The sequence below is a fragment of the Anomaloglossus baeobatrachus genome, chromosome 6 (assembly GCF_048569485.1).
Source record: "Anomaloglossus baeobatrachus isolate aAnoBae1 chromosome 6, aAnoBae1.hap1, whole genome shotgun sequence".
In the NCBI taxonomy this organism is placed as follows: domain Eukaryota; kingdom Metazoa; phylum Chordata; class Amphibia; order Anura; family Aromobatidae; genus Anomaloglossus; species Anomaloglossus baeobatrachus.
In genome coordinates, this window is record NC_134358.1 from 254,174,988 (window position 1) to 254,198,151 (window position 23,164).

At 48.3% G+C, this 23,164-nt stretch overlaps 1 long non-coding RNA gene across 1 annotated transcript in view; it reads left to right on the forward strand.

The window, feature by feature from the left end:
- The window catches only part of LOC142243174 (uncharacterized), a 35,614-nt gene extending 24,640 nt beyond the window's left edge, over positions 1–10,974 (forward strand). The window contains exon 2 of the long non-coding RNA XR_012724311.1: positions 10,827–10,974. This is a non-coding gene — a long non-coding RNA (uncharacterized LOC142243174). The remainder of the gene's footprint in view (positions 1–10,826) is intronic.
- The last annotated feature ends 12,190 nt before the right edge of the window (positions 10,975–23,164 follow it).

Here is a 23,164-nt window from a genome sequence, read left to right on the forward strand (position 1 = left end):
ACAGCAGGTGTGGGGGTCTCACAGCAGGTGGGGGGGGCACAGCAGGTGGGGAGGTCACAGCAGGTCAGGGTGGGGTCACAGCAGGTCGGGATGGGGTCACAGCAGATCGGGGTGGGGTCACAGCAGGTGGGGAGATCACAGCAGATGGAGGAAGGTGAGAGGTGGGAGAGGGGCAGCAGATGAGGGAGGGGGGCATCAGATGAGGGAGGGGGGGCAGCAGATGAGGGAGGGGGGCAGCAGATGAGGGAGGGGGGGGCAGCAGATGAGGGAGGGGGGGCAGCAGATGAATGAGGGGGGCAGCAGATGAGGGAGGGGGGCAGCAGATGAGGGAGGGGGGGCAGCGGCTGATGGGGGAGTGGGTGGCAGATGGAGGGGACGCAGCAGATGGGTTCAGTGCCGCTGGATCAGGGGCAGTGACTGCTGCAGCCGGCAGCTGAAGGATGGGGGCTGGGGTAATGGCGGCGGCGGCGGCTGAAAGGAGACAGTGTCTTTAAACTTACCGATCGCTCCCCTCACCTTCCACAGACGCTGGAAGCTGAGGGGAGTGGTCACCGGCCCCAGATCCACAGTGATTGGAGAGATCGGTCACAAGGCCGATCTCTCCAATCAGAGCTGGGGGTGGGTGAAACCGAGGTCACCCAGCTCCAGCCAATGATCGGTGCTACAGCTGCACTGATCAGGGCTAGATTTTAAGGTTTCAGACATTTTCAATGGCTGAAACATTACAGTGGCTGTGATTGGCTGAGCGGCGTTTGTCAGCCAATCACAGCCTCCGTAGGTCCGGGGAGGAGACACCACCCCTCCTGAGGTCAGGCAGAGGGCCCCTCCTCCCCGAATCTAAGATATTTGCAGCGATCGCAGCCACCGGGGCCACGATCTCGCCATGACGTACTGGGTACGTCATGGGTCCTTAAGTACCAGGGAGCTATGACGTACCCAGTACGTTTTCAGGCTCTAGGGGCCCGCTCCCGCTTGGGGCCCCTGTGCGACTGCAGGTGCTGTAAGTGCAACGTCCCCACCCCCTGCCCATGGGGCGCGGTGAGCAGAGAAATGAAAGGGGAGGGGCCCGGGCTGTCAGCGTGTCCAGGCCCCGCCTCCTGCTCACTGCACGACCAGCCCGCCCTGCAAAGTGTACTGTCAACGCCCCCTGCGCTGGGGCCCGGGGAGCAGAGGAATGAAAGGGGAGGGGCCTGTCAGCGTGTCCGGGCCCCCGCTCCTGCCTGCTGCTCACCGGGCCCGCTACAGGTGTTCCACTAGTAATGCCCTGATGGCGGCCCTGCCTCAGGGTCATGAACTCGGGCCAGGCCAGCCTGTGACGATGCAGAGGATCTGCAACCCCCGGCCCGGCGACGAGTCGGGTAAAAGCCCCTCGATCCCAGGGTGTTACACTAACTTGTCATTATAAAGCACGAGTAGGCAAATTGCAGCCCACAGGCCACATCCGGCCCTTTGGCTGTTCATGTCCAGCCCATGGACGAAGACATCCAAAGGGCTGAAACCAATGGCCTGCAGGCCGCACTGTGCAATCCGCCGCATGCATCCCAATATTGCCGCTTTCTGCATCCTGAGGATGCAGATACCGGTATATACATTGGTGTGCACTCTGCTCCAGTTTCAGTGCACTGGAGACCGGAGAAGAGCACAGCACTGGGGAACGGGAGGGAGGTGAGTATCATGTTTTTTCTATCTTGTGAGCTGTTTGGCTGTACGTGTAAGGGCTATGTGGGGGGACATACTATATATAGGGGCTATGTGAGGGCTGTGTGGGGCTCATACTGTGTATGAGGAGATTATTTGGAGGCTCATGCTGTATTTAGAGGCTCATATTGTGTATAAGGAAGCTACACGGGGGCTCATACTGTATATATAGAGGCTATGTGGGAGCTCATACTCTGTATAAAGAGGCTATGTGAGGGCTCTTACTGTATATAAGAGGACTGTGTGGGGGCTCATACTGTATATAGAAGGTACATGTGGGGACTCGTATATAGGGATTTATGTGTGGGCTCATACTGTAGATAGGTGCTAATAGTGTATATAGGGGGCTATTTGAGGGCTCATACTTTATATTTGGGGCTATCTGCGGGCTCATGCTGCATTAAGGAGCTATGTAGTGGTCATACTGTGTATAAAGAGACTATTTGGGGTCTCATTTTGTAAATAGGATAACTATGTGGATGCTCATACTATGTATAAGAGAGCTTTTGGGTGCTCATACCATGTATAAAGAGGCTATGTGAGGACACATGCGGTATATAGAGGGACTGTGTGGGAGCTCATACTGTATATAAGGGGGATGTGTAGGGATGATGCTGTATAAAGGGGACCTGTGCGGGCTGATACTGTATGTAGGGGCTTGTATGAGGGCTTATACTGTATATAATAGGGCTGAATATAGGAGGTCTGTATGGGGCTGTTGCAGTGTATAGGGGTCCTGTGTGGGCTCATACTGTATATAGTGGCCTGTGTGGGGGCTCAATTATATAGGAGGGCTATGTGAGGGCTCATACTGCATATAGGGGGACAATGTGGGTCTGATGCTGTGTATTGGGAACCTACTGTGGGCTCATACTGTATATGGGAGGCTGTGTGTGGGCTCATATTGGGGGATGTCAGCATACCTAATTTTGCTCAATATTAAGTGACACAATTATTATCAATATAAAATAATATAATTAATATGTTAATATTAATATTGAACAAAATTAGTTATAGCCTATTGGTTCAGCCCTCCACACCAGTCATGGTGTCTCAGAGCAATGAAAATGAGGACAATACTGACCACCTATAATAGTATACCTCTGCCTCTCTTCATTTGAAAAATGCCCAAAAGCATAAAAATGGTTAATTCTCACACATTCTACTTAATTCCCAAAGGAATAAAATGTCAAAAGTCTTCTTCAACACATCGCATCAACAGTATCAAGCCTATTTCTACATCCTCTGCCAGAAAATACTGGGAAGAGAACAAGCTAAACAATGCTGAAATTCCAACCGATATTAGAGCTGGCCCAAGTTTATTTTAACAACAATAAAAGCGCGACTTGTCAGTCCAGATGAGAAAAATGGTGTTAGAAAAATGAAAATTGTAATATCACATAGACTCCACAATAAATATAACTAGGGAAAACCCACTGTGGAATATTTTGAGAAGGTGGTTGGTAAACCACAAATTGGGACATCTACTGTTTTTATATTTATTTCCTATTGATTATACAGCAATCACATATTCCTTATTACTATCCTTGCCGATTATTACATAAGTCCCATCCTTAAAGGGAATCTGTCAGCAGGTTTTTGCATTCTCATCTGAGAGCAGCATGATGTAAGCAAAGAGATTATGAATCCAACCATGTATCACTTAAGGCCGCTTTACACGCTACGACATCACTAAAGCGATGTCATTGGGGTCACGGAATTTGTGACGCACATTCGGCCGCTTTAGCGATGTCGTTGCGTGTGACACCTATAAGCAATTTTGAATCGTGGCAAAAACGTTAAAGATCGCTAATCAGTGACATGCCCCCCTATTCCCACTTATCGTTGCTGCTGCAGGTACGATGTTGTTCGTCGTTCCTGCGGCAGCACACATCGCTATGTGTGACACCGCAGGAACGAGGAACCTCACCTTACCTGTGGCCGCCGGCAACGCGGAAGGAAGGAGGTGGGTGGGATGTTACGTCCCGCTCATCTGCGCACCTCCGCTTCTATTAAGCGGCCGCTTAGTGACGTTGCTGTGACGCCGAACGAACCGCCCCCTTAGAAAGGAGGCGGTTCGCCGGTCACAACGACGTCGCTAGGCAGGTACATAGTGTGACGGGTCCGCGCGATTTTGTGCACCACGGGCAGGGATTTGCCCGCGACGCACAACCGATGGGGGCGGGAACGCACGCTAGCGATATCAGTAACGATATCGCAGCGTGTAAAGCGGCCTTTAGTTTAGCGGCTGTAGCTGTTCTGATATAATCAGAGCTTTTAGATTTAGCAAAGCAGCAGAGCTGAGAGCTGTTACGCCCACTGCAGGATCTCCATAGAGGTGTCAATCTTAGTAGGGGGCCTGCCAGACTTCCGTGCGTGTGAGATTGAAGTCTAGCAATGACAAGCACTAGCTGATAAAGCCTTTGGATTAAGTAAACAACAGGACACAACCTGATAAGAGAGGCATAGTTAATTTTTGTTTTTCAACCCCTACAGCATGCTGTCCTTTCCCTTTAATGGCTCTCGTAATTTACCTGTGTACACTAAAATCATGTATAGAAAAAACAGGGCCCTATAGAACAATTTACCCTCAGTCCCTTCTGTGTATTGACACATACTATATGCCCCCTTGTTTGGGTCACGTACCAATAACTCATTTTTTGTATGAAAAATGATTGGTGGAAGCCTCCCTTTCCACCTAATATTACAAAGCCTGTGGAGAGGGACAGTCCTGTCTAGAAAAGAAAAGGCATATACAGTATGTGCACAACATTCTCTAATCAGCACAAAAATTCCCCAGACCCAGGAATCCCAAACGGTGATTGAAGAAAATGGTCCTCTCCTGACAATCACTGGGTGATATTTGTACAGTAATAGCATTTTTAAAATCCTATACAGAAAAATTACAGAGTTGGAGCATTTTGATACAAATTCCACTGACCCCAAAAATGCTACATATGTGATATATGTAGACTTTACAATATTTTACCACAGACAGTAAACTTATATCAAGCAGTCCAAATACTGATCGGCACTCTAATCCTTGTGGTGCCCCTGCAACCAAGTAGTTTGCAGATAAGGCCTAAGCCACACGGCGAGAAAATCGGTGAGAGTGGAGTGCGATAAAACATCGCATTCCACTCGGACCAATATTAGCCTGTGTGTCAGCGCACATGAGCGATTATTTTCTCAGCCCTAATCGGACCGAGAAAACAATCGCAGCATGCGAGAAGCAGAGATCTCTCCTCCTCTGTGCCAGCCCGCCCCTCCGCAGCGCTGGCCTGCCCCCCTCAGAGCCAGCCCGCCCCCCGCAGCTGAGGTCCGCTCGCACGGTCGGACCTCAGTCGCAGGGACACATGCATGACACTCGGCTACTGCTGTGCTGCCAGCGCGAGCCGAGTGTCATGCGAGCATCGCACTAGTGCCCCGTGTGGCCCCGGCCTAAGAAAATTCCCAGCACTCACTTGTAATTGAAGGCTTAGGCCATGTGCCCACGTGATGTTTTTTTTGTGTTTTATCATGCGTTTTTACTTGCTTTTTTTAATCAAAAAAAGCTAGGTAAAAGCATGGCAGCAAAATATATGAGAATCCTGACTTACTGTGCACATTTTGTTGCTGAAAAAAAGAAGCAGCATGTCAATTGTTTGTGGTGTTTTTTCTGCATTTCTATAATTCCCTGCAATACTTTATCACTACAGGGGATTATAGCTCAGCACTTTGCCTCACACATCATGCATACAGAATGGTGTGTGAGGCTCTACATAGTTCAGTAACATGGGGTCATCATGGTGACAACCCAGGCTTACTGTGGGAGCGATTGGGTCCCTGTGATCACATTACAGGGACCCAACTACCAGGGAGAGGTAAGCGATACCTCTCCCTGCCTCCTGAATGCTGCGATCGCACTGATCGCAGCATTTAGAGGGTTAAACTGTCGAAAGCGGAGAAGGCACCACTCTGGGCAGTGAGAGCCGGGTCCCTTTGGTAACATCAGCCAGAGACCCGGCTGCAATCGCAGGAGTACAGCTTTTGAACCCCCGTGATTGCCATGTCTAAAAAAAACACAAAAAAAGCACAAAAAACGCATATGAAAAAACATGCAAAAGCAATAAAAAAAAGCACATTTTTTTCTGCTGCGTTTTCCTGCCAAATCATACTTTTTATGTGCAGAAAAGAAGCACACAAAAACGCAACATGGGCACTTAGCCTTAGGGCTGCTTCTCACTTGCGAGTTTCTCGCAGTAGAGCAATGCGAGAAAAACTCGCATTGGAATCGGACACATGTTAGTCAATGATTCAGCTCTCATCTGCGATTTTTTTCACAGTCCAAATCGGACTGAGAAAAAAATTGCAGCATGCTGCTTTTTTGCGAGTTTCTACTGCGAGTCTCTCCAATGCAAGTCTATGGGAGCGTGTAAAAAATCGGATGTCACGGGACGGCACTCACACCATCCTAGTGACATGCGATTTTCTAAATACATTTCTCGCATGTTTCCTAAAACACTGGAAACGAGCGATCTCACAATGTTTGTCAATCACTATTCTCTGTCAGTCGGTCTCTCCCTCTCGGTCTCTATTCTCTCTCTGTCGGTCCGTCACTATCTCTGTCCCTCTCTCACAGTCTGTCGGTCATTTTCCCCTCCTCTCTCATACTCACCGATCCCCGATCACCGGTGCGGCGCTGCACGGCATTCACACTGCTGCGGCGGCTTTTACTATTTTGAAAAAGCCGGCCGCCCATTAAACAATTTCGTATTCCCTACTTTCCCCGCCCACAGGCGCCTATGATTAGTTGCAGTGAGACACGCCCCCACACTGAGTGACAGCTGTCTCACTGCACCCAATCACAGCAGCCGGTGGGCGGGTCTATACTGTGCAGTGAAATAAATAATTAAATAATTTTAAAAAAATGGCGTGCGGTCCCCCCCCAATTTTAATACCAGCCAGATAAAGCCATACGGCTGAAGGCTGGTATTCTCAGGATGGGGAGCTCCACGTTATGGGGAGCCCCCCAGCCTAACAATATCAGTCAGCAGCCGCCCAGAATTGCCGCATACATTAGATCCGACAGTTCTGGGACTGTACCCGGCTCTTCCCGATTTGCTCTGGTGCGTTGGCAAATCGGGGTAATAACGAGTTATTGGCAGCCCATAGCTGCCAATAAGTCCTAGATTAATCATGTCAGGCGTCTCCCCTAGATTCCTTGACTGATATTGTTAGGCTGGGGGGCTCCCCAAAACGTGGAGCTCCCCTTCCTGAGAATACCAGCCTTCAGCCGTATGGCTATATCTGGCTGGTATTAAAATTGGGGGGACCGCACACCATTTTTTTAAAATATTTATTTATTTATTTCACTGCACAGTATAGACCCGCCCACCGGCTGCTGTGATTGGTTGCAGTGAGACACCTGTCACTCAGCGTGGAGGCGTGTCTCACTGCAACCAATCATAGGCGCCTGTGGGCGGGGAAAGCAGGGAATACGAGATTGTTTAATGAGCGGCCGGCTTTTTCAAAATAGTAAAAGCCGCCGCAGCAGTGTGAATGCCGTGAAGCGCCGCGCTGGGGATCGGGGATCGGTGAGTATGAGAGAGGGCTGCTAACTTCAGTTACTCAGGAGTTTAGCGGTCACCGGTGAGTCCTTCACTGGTGACTGCTAATCAGGACGCGGCACAGACAGAGCCGCAGCATGATAATGAAGTCGGGTGAAGTTCACCCGAGTTCATTCTGACAGTGCGGCTCTGTCTGTGTCTGCTGTCATCTGCCATTCAGCTCTGCTACATGGCTGTCTGTGTCTGCTGTCAAAATACGCATTACACACGCTAGTAAAATCATTAATTTATTCAGAAAAAGCATCGCACTTGCGTTGCGCTCGGACCTAACGTGAACTAAAATCAGCTGAGTTTTTTTCAGCCCAGTCGGACCGATTTTACTCGCATAGATGTGTTTCCACCCTTAGTTCTTTTACTCAGAACCTGTCCTGAATGTTCAGCTCCTCCCGAGCTGTCCACAGCAGTGGAATAATTCAAGCATCATCTCTATATATAGTACATTACACGGAAATGACATAATAAACTTACTGATCATTAAAGAATATCTGCACATCACACAAGGGAAAACTGATAGTTTGTCTATATACAGATAATCTCATACAACTCCAAAAAGAATGCGGGGAACAATGAATAAAATATTACTAAATGCAGTCACATCAGAAAAAAAACATCAATATAGCCATATGAGGGTTTGTTTTTTTGCGGGACGAGTTGTACTTTTGAATGACACCATTCATTCTTCCCCACTGGAAAACGGCGAAAAAATTCCAAATGCCGTAAAATAGCAAAAAAAGTGAAATTCCACAATGACTTTTGGGGGTTTTATTTACCATGTTCATTATATGGTAAAACTGGCCTGGCATTATGATTCCCCAGGCCAATACAAGTCCATAGTTACCAATCATGTATAGTTTGTTGTTTTTTTATTTAAGTGGTGAAAAAACAAAATCTGAAAATTGTCAAAAAAAATGTTGCTTTGTCACCTTTTTCACAATAGATGCAATTGAACTGTAGAATTTCAGGTTTAATTAACCCTTCATGACCTTGGATGTACTGGTACATCTAAGGTTGTGTGCCTCCCTTTGATGCGGGTTTGTGCTGTGAGCCCTCATGTTTCCCTGCACATGATGGCTGATCTGAATAGCTGACGTGCAGCGAACAGGCGCAGTTAGATCTTTGCTCCACCCGCACCTTTTAATCTCTGACAATGAGATTTAATGCGCACTGATGGAGATCACATCATTCTCCGCCCCCACCAGCGGCCCCGATAGGCTGTCATGACAGCTGGGGGTCAATTGATGACCCCTGTCACTATCATGATATAGTTCCTGTGAACGCCAGTTAAGCGCCAGCATTCACAGGAGGTCAGTATTTGTGCTGTACAGAGCAGTGTTGAAACAATCAAAGCATCACAGCTTCAAGTCCCCCAAGGGGACTAGTAAAATTAATAAGCGTAAAAAAAGAGTTTTTAAAAATTCTGAAAAAATTAAATGAAAAACATAAAAGTTCAAATCACCCACTTTTGCCCATTGAAAAAATAAATAAAACCCCCCCACATATTTGGTATCATTGAGTTTAGAAATGACTGATATATCAAACTATAAAATAAATTAATCTGATTGGTAAAAAGCGTAGAAAAAAACCCCAAAACACCAGAAATATTTTTTTTGGTCACCGCAACATTGCAATAAAGAGGCAATCAAATCAACACATCTACGCCAAAATGATATAATTAAGGACACAAAAATTAAGCCCTTACACAGCCCCGGATCCCAAAAATAGAATGTTACAAGTCTCGGAAAATGGCGAGAAAAGCGCAATTCTATTTTTTGACAAATTTCTGATTATTTTAAATAAAAAAACAAACAACCTATACATGTTTGGTATCTGTGGACTCGTACTGACCTGGGGAATCATATTGCAAGATCAGTTTTACCATATGGTGAATATGGTAAATTAAAAATAAACCTCAAACAATTGTGGAATTGCACTTTTTTTGCAATTTCACTGCATTTCTTTTACCTGTTTTCCAGTACATTATGGGGCACAATGAATGGTGTTGTTCAAAAGTACAACTTGTCTCAGAAAAAATAAGCCCTCATATGGCTATATTGATGGAAAAGTAAAAAGGTTATGGGTCTTGGAAGAAAGGGAGGAAAAACCAAAAAAATGGAAAATTGCTGGGTGGTAAAGAACCACTTCACCGCCCAGCAATTTTCCATTTTTTGTGTCCTGTGAAACGTTTAGGAATTGCATTAATTTTTCCACAAATGCTCCTCGTTTCAGGGGCTCAAAAGTAATTGGACAAAGTAACTTTTCCATAACTGACTTCAGTTGTTGCTTGTTTGTGGGTCTTTTTGACATGTTTAGTCTTAAACTATCTTAAGCTTGTGAAATGCATGCTCGATGGGGTTGATATCTGGTGAATGACTCTGCCATTGTCGAATATTCCACTTCTTTGCCTTAAGAACTCCTGGATTGGTTTTGCAGTATGTTTTGGGTCACTGTCCACCTGTACTTTGAAGCGCTGTGCAATCACCTTTCTGCATTTAGTTGAATCTGAGCAGAATGTATAGCCTTGTACACATCAGAATTTATCCATCTGCTCCTGTCTCAAGTCACATCATTAATAAACTTTATGGACCCAGTGCCACAGGTAGCCATGCTTGCCCGGCCATCACACTGCCTCCACCATGTCCTGTGAAACATTTAGGAATTGCAACAAATTTTCTACAAATGCTCGTCATTTCAGCGGCTCAAAAGTAATTGGGCAAAGTAACTTTTCCATAACTGACTTCAGTTGTTGCTCGTTTGTGGGTCTTTTTGACTTGTTTAGACTTAAGCTTGTAAAATGCATGCTCGATGGGGTTGCTATCTGGTGAATGACTCTGCCATTGTCGAAAATTCCACTTCTTTGCCTTAAAAACTCCTGGGTTGGTTTTGCAGTATGTTTTGGGTCACTGTCCACCTGTACTGTGAAGCGCTGTCCAATCACCTTGCTGCATTTAGTTGAATCTGAGAAGAATGTATAGCCTTGTACACATCAGAATTTATCCATCTGCTTCTGTCTCAAGTCACATCATCAATAATCTTTATGGACCCAGTGCCACAGGTAGCTATGCTTGCCTGGCCATCACATTGCCTCCACCATGCTTTACAGATGATGTGGCATGCTTTAGATCATGAGTTGTTCCAAGCCTTTTATATACTTTCTTCATCCCATCATTCTGGTACTGGTTGATCTTAGTTTCGTCTGTCCAAAGAATGCTTTTCCAGAACTGTGCAGCTTCTTTAGATTTTTTTGGGGTAGTCTAATCTGGACTTACTATTTTCAAAGCTGATTAATGGTTTGCACCTTATAGTGAACCCTGTGTATTAGCTCTCATGAAGTCTTTTCTTTATGGCAATCTTAGATACTGAAACATCTACTTCCTACAGAGTGCTCTTACTTGGGTGAATGCCGTGAAGGGCTTTTTCTTCACCTTCGAATGTTTTCTGCCATCATCCACCATCATTCACTGTTGTCTTACGTAGACATCCAAGCATTGTTAACACATTCTTTTTTTTTTTTTTTTACAGAATGTACCAAACTGTTGATTTGGCCACTCCTAGCATTTCTGCTATCTCCTAAATGGATTTCTGTGGGTTTTGTTCAGCATCATGCTTATTTGATGATGATTTAACGATGTAATAGCTCATGCAGCCCATTAAAGAGCTTTTGAGATAATTGTCTGATTACTTTTTGTCTCTTGAAAAAGAGGCAGCTACATTTTAAAGAGATGTAATTCATATACCCTTACTCCACCTAGGATGTGAATATCCTCGAATTAAGTCCACATTCACATGTTCCGCATTTGGTCAGTATTTCTAAGCCAAAACTAGAAGTGGGTGAAAAATGCAGCAGTGGTGACGTATTTCTATTATATTTTTCCTCTGATTGTTCTACTGCTGATTTTGGCTTACAAATACTGATGTAAAAATTTGCTTTCTACCATGGATATGAGCACCAGTACACAATCTCCAGGGCTGAACTGTCTCACCCTTGCTGACTGATTGTACACCCTCAACTGGGCCTCTTGCACCTGGAGAAGGTGCTCTCTCACAATGAGCATCACTTCAGAAATTCTTTCTTGCATTTAATTACACACCTGTAGGATGTAACCGCTGCTATCCAATTCTCTTTCGCTATATCAAGGAGTCCATGAGGGTGTCGGACACACAACTGCTCAAACAGGAAATACCGCGTAGAGGCCTGTGGGACATCCTTCTCTACAAACATCTTTAGCATGGACTTCTGTGTCGCGCCCGTGCCAGCAGCCGGTGCTGCTCGGATCCGGATCTACGATACGGCTTGAGGGGTTCTCCGGACTCGGGGGTTGCGCGGACACTCTGAATAAAAGGAGACGTATTTATACGGGATTGGTTGTAAAAGGTCTGTGATGCCACCCACGGTGTGTGGTGAAATGTAGAAACACCGCTGCCATTGTGGGGCTCCCGGGGACGTTGGGCTGGCAGCTGGATGTTAACCCCTTTGTGGGTAGGGATGGATGTCCCGGGGCCCAGTGTTTCTATGCTGAGGACGGTTATTGCAGGGGTCGGCGCACCCGGCCAGGCCGGGGATGTTACTCACGGTCGAATAAAGCACACAAGTCCTGTGATAAACCAAGGTGATGGTGGCCGGCTGCCGCAGACGGGTGTATCTGATCCCACACCCGGGTTGGTAGTCAAAGTCTCTCTCCTCTGCACTCAGTGTGCTGTAGGTAGGACTTCCCGGTTTGGAACATGGGAGTCCACTCCCGATCCTTTGGTTGGGAGCCGTGCCCATCTGACGCTGACCCTTGGGATCTACGGGCCCTGGCGGTTGCCCTATCCCTCTCGGTGGGTGGTTGTCTACTTTTCGGGACTTAGGTTGGGACAGGACCTAAAATCTTACCTTCAATTGGTTAATTAGCTAGGCTGTCGGTGCCGGTCCTGGCTTCAGGGTCCAAGTACCCCCTCTGTGCACACGGTTTCCAGGTCGGTTCTCCGGTGTCGGTACCGGCGGGCTCCAACCCTGCCCCGGTCCACCTCGGATCTCCGGCAGCCATCTTCCCATCTCCTGCAGACTCTGGCTACCGTCTGCCACCTAGCCAAGGTTTCAGGGCTCCGACCCTGGCACCTGTCAGCTTCACCTCCACTCCAAACTTAAACTCGAACTGAAACTAATTGTTTTCCCGCCCCGGGCTCTCTAGACCCCTAGGTGGGCATTTCCTAACCCTCCTGGTCCCGCTCACTGGTTTGTCTGTCCTTCCCTGAGGGGGGTGACTAGGGTTTGAGGTCGGCTGATTTAACCCTTTGTGGGATGGGTGTTGTGCAGGGGCCTATGTGTACATCTACCTGGTTTTCCAGGGCGCTACACTTCCAGATTTTATTAAACCGTTCCACAAGTCTGTCTGTCTGCAGGTGGTATACCAAGGTCTCGAGTTGTGTGATATGCAGGGCCTTTATATAATTCCCTCCTGACCTTCAACATGAATGGTGTCCTATTAAATCCATTGCAATACAATCAAATGGGACCTCAATGATGGGTAATGGAACTAATGCCTGCTTTACACGAGTCAACCGATCGTGCGATTTCATGATCGATCGTACCCGCCCTCGTCATTTGTGCGTCACGGGCAAATCACTGCCCGTGTCGCAAAAAGTCATGAAACCCCTTTACACGTATTTGTGGGCGGCGAACATCCACTTCCTGAAGGGGAAGGGACGTTTGGTGTCACAGCGACGTCAAACAGCCGCTGGCCAATAGAAGCGGAGGGGCGGAGATGAGCGGGACGTAAACATCCCGCCCACCTCCTTCCTTCCGCATAGCCGCCGGGAGCCTCGGGACGCAGGTAAGCCGTGTTCATCGTTCCCGGGGTGTCACATGGAGTGATGTGTGCTGCCCCGGGTACGATGAACAACCGGTGCCATTTTAATTAAACAATTTTTTAAAACTGAGCGACGAGTACACCACTCACAAATTGTGAGCGATACTGCGTCGCTCGGAGGTGTCACACGAGACGACATCGTGAACGATGCCGGATGTGCATCACGAAAACCGTGACCCCGATGAGGCATCGCACAATCAGTCGTCTCGTGTAAAGCAGACATAAGATGCAAAGGAAATGAGCAATTGGTGCAGTTAGCTAACAGGTGAGACAGGACATAAAATAATTCAAAATTTCTTGATGATAGCCAGGACAGTAGAATATCTGGAGGATCTGTAACTGTGTTCTGTCTACCCCCAAGATTACTACCTCAGATAGGAGTATGGGCCATGTCTAGTACCCAGCATCTGTAGGGCACCGGTAGCAACAACTGCTCTTCAACCTCACCTCTGTACTTCCTGACATGATATAATAGCTCCCCATTTACAGCAAAACATGGGTACATAGTGTCAACCGGCTCTTGAGCCCTGTCCCTGAGTTGGGTGGTTCAAATGTTCCCCCCAGAAAACCCTAGCTCCGGGATGTTGGTCTCATCCTCATTGCTATTCTGCACACAACAGGGAAAATCATCAGTCTCTCAAGCTGCAATGGGGTTTCTTTAGAGGTGCCCTGTTTTTTTTCTGAGTAACTCGGCAATTCTCTTTTCCCCCCACAAGTCCCAAAACAAGGCGAAGTTCCTCCTTATTATAACAAGTCCTTAACTACACCAACCTCATGGGACTCAGTGCCAAAGTTTGTTTCTGTGACCACCAGAGCAGGGTTTTCCTTAGGATTCCCGTGGATACATTGGACTCCCACCATCTTTACAGGAATCAGAGAGCAAGTGTGGCCCATTGCTAGGGTCACCAAACTCTCTGAGTCCAACAGACTAATCAGTGACACTCCATTTACTGACACTTCATTCACTGACACAGAACAACAGGACATAGCCTCTTGCTATGTGGATAGTCAACACTGCAAGCTGGATATATGCATATGTCGCGGGCGGGGGACAGATCACAACCGGGAGGCTGCTCGAGGCACTTGGATCTGGGCAGTGGCTGTGGCTCGAGTGGCAGCCGGATCCGGGGCTCGCGCAGCCGTCTGTCGCCCACGAGTGAAAAAGGGTTATTTACAAGGGAAATTGTCTGTGACGCCACCCACGGTGTGTGGTGAGATGTAGCACCACAGCTGCTGTTGGAGAGCACCCGGGGGCGATGGAATGGCAACTGGATGTTAACCCCTCCGTGGGTAGGGGTGTAGGCCCCGGGACTCAGTGTCCAGGACACGGGGAGTGACGGGTGCAGTCCATGGCTTGGACCAGGTGGTGCAGGAGTACTCACGATATAAGGCAATAATTGACTCAAGTCCAGGAATTAACCAAGTTGCTGGTAACTGGTGCCCTCGGATGCTGTGAGGATGGACCCCTCACCCAGGGGTGTAATTCAGGTGTTATTTCTCCTGCCTGATGCCTGTGTCTGCTCCGTGCACAGGTCCAGACCGGGTCCCGACAGTCAGCACCGGCGGGCCACTACCCTGCCCCTGTCCACTTCGGTTTCCCACAAGCAGCTGGCCTGTTCCAGAGGCCCTTACTGCCCCTCTCCCCAAGCTACACACAGGAGCTCCTTCCAAACTCCACACTTCCTGCAGACTGACTGCTCCTGCAAACTGGAAGCTCCCTATATAGTTCCCTCCCAGACACTTCAGACCTCTCAGCTCCGCCCACTGGTGTTGTGTGTCACTGTGTTGGAAACTCCCCAAGGGAGTGTGAGATCTGCATCAAAAAGATGAATGCAGACCTCTGTGACACCCTGGTTTTGCCAGGGCATCACACTCCCCCTTGGTAAAACACAGCCCGTCCTCAGACTGGCCAGCTACCAGCGTTTATTTTTTTTTATTTTTTTAACGGGAAAAGAAAAGTTAAACATTACAAACATGCATCTTCCCATATCGGGAGGTACGTTTGTTCAAAACTTTAAAGTGTTAAAGTTACGGCGCCCACAGCCCACCTCCCACCAGTCCACAGCAACAAGCAGGTTACCGGTCCTCCTGGTGACTGGACCTTGGCCACCTTCACACAGGCCTCTCCTCCGACAGTCCATTCCATGTTGTGCTACAGTTCTGGTGGGGCATAACAGGGCAAAAGGGGTAGCTGGGTTTCGCTACCAAAACAGTTAACTGACCATTGATCTCCACCTAGGGTCCCTAGTGACACCGACATGTCACACACCATTCACGACCCTGATGGCACAATCTGGTTCCCACCAGAGGGGTTCAACAAGAACGACGGGCCTCTACCACCTTCCACCTGAAATTCCGGATGGCCTCTCCCGGCGATCGTGGGGAGGTTCAACTAAGGTGATAGGCAGTCACTTAAACTTGAAACCTTTAACTCACTTGTGGGTAGCTGTCCATGTTCCACTACTGCTGCTGCTGCTCCCAGTACGCGGCACGGGTCCCGTGCTCCGCCTCCTGCTCAGGAGCCAGGCCCACTCGGATGACCTCGGCGCCGGCTACGATCGGCCTCTCATACTGCCGTGAGCCCCATCGCTCAGTGGCCTGCTCCTCCTCCCTGCAGGTGCACTCCAGCTGCTCCACAGCTGGGACTGGGTACCTGGGAGCGACTGGCGCCGCATCTGGGGCAGACTTCCGGTCAGGTGCCGTCTCTGTTGCGGCCGAGCGGACTGCCGGAGCCGACGTCATCACCGTTGCGGCCGGGCGGACTGCCGGAGCCGACATTATAACCGTTGTGGCCATGCTCGGGGCCCGGTGAGATGTCATTGGGGTTGCAGCCTGGCTCAGGGCCGGATGGGATGTCATCGGGGTTGCGGCCGGATGTGAAATCTTGCCGCTCTTGTGTCCAGGAATGGAATTTTGCAGAGTCCTGGCGTCCCTGCACTTTACAGTTCTGGTTACATTCCGCTCCGTCCTCTCCTCCCCCTTGATTTTTCGGGAGCAGTCCTCTGATGTGGCTTGCTAGTTTTGATTTCGGCCTCAGGGTTTTCCTTCCGGCCTTGTTCCCAGGGGGCGGGGCTTCAATTTTGCGCCTTTTCTCGGGGAAGAAGACGCTGGGTTGTCGTTTTTCGTGCCTAAAAATGGTGGCTAAGATGACGGTTTTCAAATTTTTTGCAGAGGAGCACTGCTGACAGTCCAGAAGAAGGCGCACTATAAGTGAATGGGTAAGAATCCTGTTCGTGACGCCAAATTGTCGCAGGCAGGGGACAGATCACAACCGGGGGGCTGCTCGGGGCACTCGGATCCGGGCAGTGGCTGTGGCTCAAGTGGCAGCCGGATCCGGGGCTCGCGCAGCCGTCTGTCGCCCACGAGTGAAAAGGGGTTATTTACAAGGGAAATTGTCTGTGACGTCACCCACGGTGTGTGGTGAGATGTAGCACCACCGCTGCTGTTGGGGAGCACCCAGGGGCAATGGAATGGCAGCTGGATGTTAACCCCTCCATGGGTAGTGGTGTAGACACCGAGGCTCAGTGTCCAGGACACGGGGAGTGATGAGTGCAGTCCACGGCTTGGACCAGGTGGTGCAGGAGTACTCACGATATAAGGCAATAATTGACACAAGTCCAGGAATTAACCAAGTTTCTGGTAACTGGTGCCCTTGGATGCTGTGAGGACGGACCCCTCACCCAGGAGTGTAATTCAGGTGTTTTTCTCCTGCCTGATGTCTGTGTCTGCTCCGTGCACAGGTCCAGACCGGGTCCCGACACGACAGTCGACACCGGCGGGCCACTACCCTGCCTCTGTCCACTTTGGTTCCCCACAAGGGGCTGGCCTGTTCCAGAGGCCCTTACTGCCCCTCTCCCCAAGCTCCACACAGGAGCTCCTTCCAGACTCCACACTTCCTGCAGACTGACTGCTCCTGCAAACTGGAAACTGCCTATATAGTTCCCTCCCAGACACTTCAGACCTCTCAGCTCCACCCACTGGTGTTGTGTGTCACTGTGTTGGAAACTCCCCAAGGGAGAGTGAGATCTACACCAAAAAGATGAATGCAGACCTCTGTGACACCATGGTTTTGCCAGGGCGTCACGCATAATTTGAGCAACGCCGACCCAAGTTGTAGTCCATAAGCTTGGTGGTTACGGGACAACAGGCAACTATCTGACCTGGGCCTTGTCACCTCCAACAAATCACATTATTAGCTGGTGCTTTTGGCAACATCTCAGATGCCCAATGGGCCGTAGAATGCACTCCATATGTGGCTCAGGTGCTCTTCTCTTTTCAACCACCTGGTACCTTCCTACCATACCCAGCAGATCATCGGCACTCCAGGGATCTCTCTGAGCAACCCAGGACTGAATCACCCTTAGAAAAGAGTGTATGAACCTGTCTATGATGACTCTTTACACCATTTGTGATGGGAGGAAGATTCTGGTTGCAGCCTCTTCTGAACCAGGTATAATAGGTCAAACATATGAAACCGGGGAGGTCTGTCACCACAATAGCTGCAATGGTGTACTTGTTGCGCTCTAACAGACAGGGTTACTCATAGGCAAGATATCTGTTTTTAAGTTGGCATGCTCTTATGCGTCCTGCACCGACAGGTCGCAATAGGCCTTCTGTGGGTTCCCCATTAGAAATGGAGCCAACACCTCCACTCACTGCGCCGAAGGTAATTTCTCCTAATCTGAAAACCTTTTGAAAACAGTCAGAAATGCCTCAACGTCATCACCCAGTGTCATCATTTGCAAGGCTCTCTTCACTGTCTTCAACACAAGTTAATTATCACCGTGACTCAGGGGTAGTGCAGGTTCCATGAGGCAGTCATATATTCCATTTTGGGATTCATGCCTGCACTTCTGCACCAACTGTAGAGATTACAGCTCACTCGGCAGTGATTAAAGTAGGAACGGGAGGTGATTTAAACAAAATGTTTAGACTGCTTTATTTTTATCCTCCATAGAGCGAGCCACAAACATGGAATTAAACATCCTTTCTTTGCAGGAAACCAGGGTACACAGTCCTAACAATGGCATTACCGAGTTAGAACAGCATACTTGTACAAGCATAGAGACTTCACGCAGGAAAACTACTCCACACACAGCCATCTAATGATTTCACATGGAATTTCTTATGTTCACCATACCACACGTCAGGGTGGGGATATGTGAGTATAAGTAGCCAAACCCACCCATCTCTTTGACTGCTTATACACCTGGCATTTGCCACGCACTATTATCACTCTCAGTACTATACATAGTAGAGCTTGCTTCCAGGCTTACATCACTGAGGATAACCACCTCTGAGATACATATCTCCCCTCCATGATGTGTACAGCAGTTATCTTACAACTGCTAAAATGCCAAAGGCTATATCATTTTCCAAATATTTGTGGACCTAATTGTAAATATAATTATATTGGCCACATATCGTATTTAAACACCAGTACATTAATTCAATACTAAAAGTGGGTGGGTCCTATATTTTTTCTCTGTTGTAGTAAATATTGGTGTGGCATGACCCCTTGCAAGGCTCAGTACCCTTATCCACTTATCTTTCCCACAAAAGTTTTTAATTGTGTGCAATGCCTGGTACACTTTCCACTCCCCATTCAGATGAGTCCTTATTCGGCATAAGAAAGGTAGGACATACAGTAAGTGATAGGACCATCCATATTTAGGCGCACCTTCATGTGGTTTGATGACTTTTGTGCTCTTTGATCAAAAAATGTGTTCTTCAGAAGGGTACCGCTCCTCTGCCACCAAGCTTCCTATCTACCTGGGGAGTACTCTGCTTGTGAAGATTGATGATTCGGACCAGTGGTATGGTTGTGCTGCTGTGTAGAAGTATGTAATCCTCCAGCAGCATTGACGGAGCAAAGTAACACTAAAGTTAATAGGATTATACAGTATATGCCAGCAATCTGAAGAGCTTAAGGTCAGTGCTTACAGTGCTCTAATGGAAAAAGCCTGAAATCACTGGCAGGTCACAAACTGCCGAATTCAGCAGGAGTGATGCCGATAACAGATGAAGACACTGGAGAGTGAGTATGAGACTAGGGGCAGGGGACGTACATTTAAAATGCCAATACAGTGGTAAAATAAAAAAATAACACTGGAGTGGTCCTTTAAATGTGTGGGAACACAGACAATGTATTGGATGCAATTAGTATTAGAAAAGACTCAAAGGCGGGCTTTGCACGTTGCGACATCGCAAGCCGATGCTGCGATGTCGCACGCGATAGTCCCCGCCCCCGTCGCAGCAGCGATATCTTGTGATAGCTGGCGTGGCGAAAATTATCGCTACGCCAGCTTCACATGCACTCACCTACCCTGCGACCGTCGCTCTGGCCGGCGACCCGCCTCCTTCCTAAGGGGGCGGGTCGTGCGGCGTCATAGCGACGTCACATGGCAGGCGGCCAATAGCGGCGGAGGGGCGTAGATGAGCAGGATGTAAACATCCCGCCCACCTCCTTCCTTCCGCATTGTGGTCGGCGGCTAAGGAGATGTTCCTCGCTCCTGCGGCTTCACACACAGCGATGTGTGCTGCCACAGGAACGAGGAACAACATCGTACCTGTCGCGGCACCGGCATTATGGAAATGTCGGAGAATACACCGACGAACCGATAACGACGCTTTTGCGCTCGTTCATCGTATCATCTAGGATTTACACACTACGACATCGCAAGTGATGCCGGATGTGCGTCACTTTCGATTTGACCCCACCGACATCGCACCTGCGATGTCGTAGTGTGCAAAGCCGCCCAAAAACTCTGTATGTCTTTGACCAGGTTAGTGAAAATTACATCTATGGTAACTATCTATACTGCTAAAGGAAGTTATTTTTTATATATTTGTGAGTAAAATTAATTGTTGTTGTTTACCAAAAAAAACAACACATCTACAATGTGATATTTGATTCACTAGTGGTCAGAGTAATATCAGAATTGCTCTTGTGATGTCTGACAATGTTATCACGTAAATCACAGCTTTGTTGGTTTTGGCAGTTCATTAGATGAATTCTTGCATTTTCCTGCTCCACTTGACTGAATGGAACAAGAGCAAAAAAACTAACTACAGAGTCAGAAGCTTTACTTACAATTTTATGTTAATTAAATGAGAGAAGAGCGCAGTGGATTTTGGAGGCTGACGCTGACAAAGGTTAATCCAAGTGAGAAGTGTAAAATCTTCCAATTAATTGTGTGCCGCCCCCGTGCCAGCAGCCGGCGCTGCTCGGGTCCGGGCCTTCAGGGGAGGTGGCTCGAGGGTCTCCGGACCCGGGGGTCTCGCGGACACGCCAAATAAATGGGGGGACGTATATGTACGGGCTGGGCCGTATTAAGTTCGTGATGCCACCCACGGTATGTGGTGAGGTGGGACACCACCGCTGCTGTTACGGGGCACCCGGGGGAGATGTTGTGCAGCAAGTTGTTAACCCCTCCATGGGCAGGGATGGTGGCCCTGGGACCCGGTTGGTGCGTGCAGGGAATGGCAACCGCAGGGGGTGCTGGTGTACTCACAGTTAGTAAAACACACAAGTCTCTGGTAAACCAAGGTGATGGTGGCCGGTGCCACGGCTGGTTGCGTTCTGATCCCCCACCCGGCTGGTGGTCTCTATCCTTTCCTGCACTGCTTTTAAGTAGAAATGACTTCCCAGTTTGAAACGTAGGAGTCCGCTCCCAGCTGGATGTGGCCTAAGGAGCCGTGACCGCAGACGCTGGCCCGTGGGATCTATGGGCCCTGGTGGTGACCTCTTATCCCTAATCGGTGGGCTGTTGTCTTCTATGAGGGACTTTGGGTGGGACAGAACCTCTAGTCCTGGCCTCAATCGGTTAATTAACCAGTCCACTTGTTTCCAGTTTCTGGCTTCAGGGTAGAGTACCCCCCTTTGTGCTACGGCTTCCGGGTCGGTTCCCCGTGTCTGTACCGGCGGGCTGTAACCCTGCCCCGGTCCACCTCGGTTCTGCCGAGCCATCTTCCTGTCTCCTGCTGACGGAAACCACTAAACAGAAGAACGATCCAAAGTACTATAGCAGGGCATATCATATTGTAAAACAAATAGGTAAATAACCCACCACAGGCATAATTCAACAAAAAAAACGGAGAATTGTGGTTTAAGGGATAACAATAAATATTTTATTAGCTGGCAAATACCATAAGATAACACTCATAATTTGCATATGGAGAGCAGGGGTCAAAAAGGGTATCCAGGTATTCAGTATATAGTTAATTAAATCACATTATTGCTACAAGGAAGTACATGTCCACAAAGGATACAGGGAATAAAGTGTCATGTGCAATACAATTACTATTACCACAAAAACAGGGGGATTACATAAACATTGCACACTGTCCCATATAAAGTGCTATGCATATCCTAGTGGATCAGACAAGAGTTTTAGCAGCACATATATAAATATATAACAAATCAAGTAACAGTCATATGTATACCAGTACCCAGAGGTGGAGGGGATGCACACCAAGCCTAAGGAACGCACGTTTCACGTTTTGCCAGGGCGTCACAATTGCATTACATTTCAGAGTAGAACCTACTCCTTCTTCAGGCATAACAGAAAAAGAAATCAGAAGACTGTTATGCCTAAGGAAGGTGCTACTATGAAACGCATTGCAATAAATTGGAATGTTTTATTCATACCGGCTGGATTCACCACACTCTTCTCTCCCTTACTTGTTTTGTCCTCTCTCCATTTGGTGTGAGTACAGAGGCCGGAAGAGGAGCCATAATTGGATTATATAACATCACTATTCGCTTAGTTGTGCCATGTACAACCTGGTCAAGTGAGCGAACAACCCCCCATCTCACCCTCACTTGTTGTCCATGCTGTTACATAGGGAGCGTTTCTTGTTTCTATTCTCTTTAAATTTTATGTTATTATCAGATATTTAAACCAAAGAAAAGATCTATAAGTTATTAGTGGTGAATTTAAACTAGCATAAAAAGCAGCATTGATACAATAAAGATACAAGTACAATACAGATTCTGAAATGACAACATAAATATTAGTCATGAGAGAGCACTAAAATGCTTGAGTGCTCTATACTCGAATCGAGCAGGTCGGACGCTCATATGGGTTCAATTTGAGTAACAAGTATAATAGAAGTCAATGGGAAACTTGAGTGCTGGGAACGTTTGTCAGAGTATTGCGCCACTTTTACTGACTGACAATAAAACATATAAAACCGAAGATAAAATGGATTTTAGAGAAAAAATGTTATGAAACAGTCCTGTATAATGAATTGTATATGTGGCGCCCCTGAAACCATCAGGGTGCTACAAGGTTCTGCATCCTCACAAGGATGCAGGGCCTACCCCCTTAGGGACCCAGAACCCCGGTGCCGGTACCAACAAAAAGCCAGGTAATCCCAGTTTTCCCCAACAATCCCCAATACAATGGTACCCAGCTAGGGTGGGATCAAAGCATGGCCACCTAGAGGGAGAGCCAATCCAGTCCACTAGTTGACCAGGTGGGAGGGGCAGACTGTGGAGAGTAGACAGAACACAGGAAGACAGTAGTCAGTGCAGTACAGTAGACAGTACAGTGTGCAGTGAGAGAGTTGACAGAGGAGACAGTCTGTCGCGGGTTAACGGTGACCTGGTACCCAGGAGGAGTGGTTGCCGGTGGAGTACGGAGGAGTACTCTCGGAACTACGCACCGACGGGATACAGGACCCTAAGGAAGGAAAGAGCTCCAGGCCGACCTGTTAACACTTGCACAGCATGGGGACCATCAAGGACCTTGCTGACCCTAAAGAATCCGAAGACTAAGTAGCAAAGGGAGAACCGGAGACAGGACCAGAGACTCCAACTCCACAGGGTTCACGCTACTGTCAGGCGGACAGAAGTGGACAAACCACAGAACAGAGAACCTCAGTTGTTCCATACCACGGGGACCCACTTACCAGAGACAGGTGCAGGGGAAGAAGGTACCAGAGAACCAAACTGGCACTGGGACGAAGGGGACCTGGAGGCGAAACCAGCTGGCCTCGGGCAAC